Below are 3,791 nucleotides of genomic sequence, written 5' to 3' on the forward strand. Positions count from 1 at the left end.
TTGTTGCCATTACAGATGCTTAGACATTCTCATGTTTATTTCATTTGTTTGTATTTGTATGACACACAAAAGTGGAGAAACAAAAAGTCAAATCTGACACAATTCACGCAAAACTCCAAAAATGGACTGGACAAAATATTTTTTTTTTTGCATTCTGTCACAGGTCAGTGTCCATGATCACCGCCACACCAGTTTTATAATGCTGTACTGGACTGGTGACAATATGTAAAAAAAAAAAAAAATTTGTGTTTTTTTTTTTTTTTGTTTTGTTTTGGGGTTTTTTTCTACATTTTCAAAAAAATTGTAACAAAAAATTACAACCTCCAAAAAACTCACCATGCCTCCTACTAAATACCTTGGACTATCTATTTTCCAAAAATGGGTAATTTGGGGGGTATTTGCACTATCCTGGCATTTTCGGGCCTCAAGAAATAAGATGGGCCATCAGTGCATCAGGATTGATTGATTTTCAGATATATGTAGCATGGTTTGCGGACTCTATAACTTTCCTACAGACTAAATAATATACACTCAGGAGTGTGGAATTTTTTTTAAAAAACTACTTGTCCAAGGACTAAATCAGGGTTCCAATCTTCTTGTTCCTCATGACAATATGTTTGTCCTGATGAAAATAAAAAAAAAACAATTTTAGCCAGTTTGGAAAATATGAAGGGTTGATTTTTTTTTATTAGGCAGAGTTGCTTTTAGGAATGTCTAGGGCTTTTAAAAACAAAAGGGGCTTTATGGCGACTTAAACTGCTATAACATTTCTTAGAATCCCCAAGCATTTTATATTTTTTTAAAAGCAGAGGCCCTAGAGAATAAATTGGTGGGTTTTGCATCTTTTTATGTAGCATGGTATGTGCGCAGCAGTTTTTCAAACACAATTTTTTGGGAAAAAATAAATAAAAAAATTTTAATGCAAAAAATAATACAATACTAAACCCAATTTTTTGGTAAAATATAAAAGATGACGTTACTCTGAATAAATAGATACCAAACATGTCACGCTTTAAAATTGCGCACACCCGTGCAGCGGCCACAAACCATGTAAATTTTACTAGCCATAGGTGACGGTTTGAACGTCTTTACAGGTTACCACCTTAGATTTACAGAAGAGGTCTGGTGCTAGAATTACTGATCACGAGCTGAAATTCTTGGTGATCCATCACATGTGTGGACCGAATGCTGTTTTCATGTGTGCAGGACCAATGCATGCATCCGCCTACGGGGACAGGGGTGCTTTAAAACTTTTTAACTATTTTAACACAGTTGCTTTAATTTTTTTTTCTTTTTTTGATCACTTTTATTGCTGTCACAAGGAATGTAAACATCCCTTTTAGCCACAATAGTGACAGGTGCTCTTTATTGAGAGATCTGGGGTCAATAAGACATTAGTGTGATCAAATGCTTTCCATTTTTAAAAATGGCACCATTTACATACGGAGAAACCAGAAGTAATGTATGCAGAGCGCTTCTTGTTTTCTGTATCAGAGCGGAAGCACCAGATGGTCGATTGGGTGTCCTAGTGCGACAGGACAGCCCGTGGAAAGGGGACATGTCCTCTCCCACTGCTTGTTAACCACTTCCATACCGGACACTTTTACCCCCTTCCTGACCAGGGCAATTTTCAGCTTTCAGCGCTATCACACTTTGAATGACAATTGCACGGTCATGCAACACTGTACCGAAATGAATTTTTTACCATTTTTTTGAGACAGATAAAGCTTTATTTTGGTGGTAATTATTCACCGCTGGGATTTTTATTTTTTTTGCTATGTAAATGAAAAAGTCCAAAAATTTTGAAAAAAAGTGTTTTTTTTTTTAAATTTTGCAAATAATAATATTTCATCATAAATCTTGGCCAAAATTTATTCTGTTATCTTTTTAGTAAAAAAAAAAATCCAAATTAGTTTATAACCAAAAATTATAATTTTTAAACATTTTTTTTACATTTTGATTTTATTTTTTTATATTATCATTTTTTATTTTTATATAATTTTTTTTTTTACATACTGTCACCCTAGCAGTACAGTGTCACCATGGTGACACTGTACTACTTGTGGGGGGTGATGAAGATTTTTTTTTTTTTTTTACACTGATTGCTTTTACACCCATATAGGATGTAAAATCAATAATTTCTCTTTCTCTCTGTCTGCATTTTTGCAGTCATTGAGAAGTACTGAGTGAGCTGTGATTGGTCACAGCTTGTCACATGGTACAAGGCTGTTGTGAATAGCCTTGTACCATGTGACCTCTGTGATCATTCACAGATTTCACACGTAGTAAGCAATGATGTCACAAGTGACATCTTGCTTACTACTTTGCATGTGATCACTGATTAGCCAATCAGTGATCAAATGATCGGGACCTCATATAGAGGTCCCGTCCGACGTTCGGTGTTTCACTATGTCCAGAGGACACAGCGGGCACCGGATCGCGGTGCTGCGCACTCCCAGGGAGCACGCACAAGCAGGGTGTGGGGAGGCCATTTATAAACGGCCACCCGACCCTGCACTGCCACCGTCCGGCCGTTTATATACAACGGCCGGTCGGGAAGTGGTTAAAGCAATCCAGTGGCTAGTTATTCGCTTGGATTTTTTTTACAACAGAGCCGACCATTGGCTCTAATTCCTGCTGCAAGCCCTCAGCAGGGCTAAATATAAGGAAAAACCTCTTGCCCGCACCCAGAACTGCATGTCCTGGGCTTGGGGCTATAGGAATTGCACATCCCTGTACACTAATTTGGGGTATTTTCACCAAAGAAATGTAGCAGAATACATTTTGACCTAAATTTATGAAGAAATGTTATTTATTTGCCACATTTTATAACAGAAACAAAGAAAAATGTGTTTATTTCAAAAGTTTTAGGTTTCTTTTGTTTATTTAGCAAAAAATAAAAAAAACTCAGTAGTGATTAAATACCACCAAAAGAAAGCTCTATTTGTGTGAAAAAAATGATAAAAATTATTTTATGGGTACAGAGTTGCATGACCGAACAATTTTGATTGAAAGTGCGACAACACTGAAAGCTGAAAATTGGCCTGGGCAGGAAGGGGGTAAAAGTGCTCGGTATTGAAGTGGTTAAAGTCCTCATTTTTTTTCTGAAAACAGTAGAATGATGGGCTTTACCAAAAAGCTGTAATTTTGTTTCAACTGTTCCACAGCATATTCTCCCAAAAGGATTTTGGTTTCCTCAGGTACGTTTTGGCAAACTCCAATCTGGCTTTTTTTATCTTTCTGTGCCAGTAGTGGTGTCCTCCTGGGTTTCCTACCATAGTGTCCCTTTTCATCCAGATGGAGATGTATAGAGCGAGCGGACACAGTTGTACCCTGTGCCTGAAGGTCAACTTAAATTTGTCTGGAAGTTGATTGAGGTTCTTTATCCACCATTCCAACAATCCTATCTTGCAATCTTTGATCAATGTTTCTCTTTTGTCCATGTCCAGGGAGATTAGCTACAGTGCCAGGGGCTGTAATCTTCTTGTCAATGTTGCGCACAGTGGACACAGGAACATTACGATCTCTGGAGATGGATTGTAACCTTGAGATGGTCCATGCTTTTCCACAATTTTTGTTCTCAAATCCTCAGACAATTTTTTGCTGCTCTTTCTCTTCTCCATAATGCTCCATGTGGCACACAGAGACAAACAGAAAGGTTGAGTCAATTTTTCACCATTTGAACTGGTTGTCGGTGTGATTTCTATATTGTCAGCACCCGATACAGGTGAGTTTAATAACAAATTACAGGAGCATCACAAACATAATGGAATTATTTCTTACAATTTTGA

This window comes from Staurois parvus, unplaced genomic scaffold, assembly GCF_062004578.1.
Source record: "Staurois parvus isolate SC_StPar_1 unplaced genomic scaffold, SC_StPar_1.0 ptg001110l, whole genome shotgun sequence".
Classification (NCBI taxonomy): domain Eukaryota; kingdom Metazoa; phylum Chordata; class Amphibia; order Anura; family Ranidae; genus Staurois; species Staurois parvus.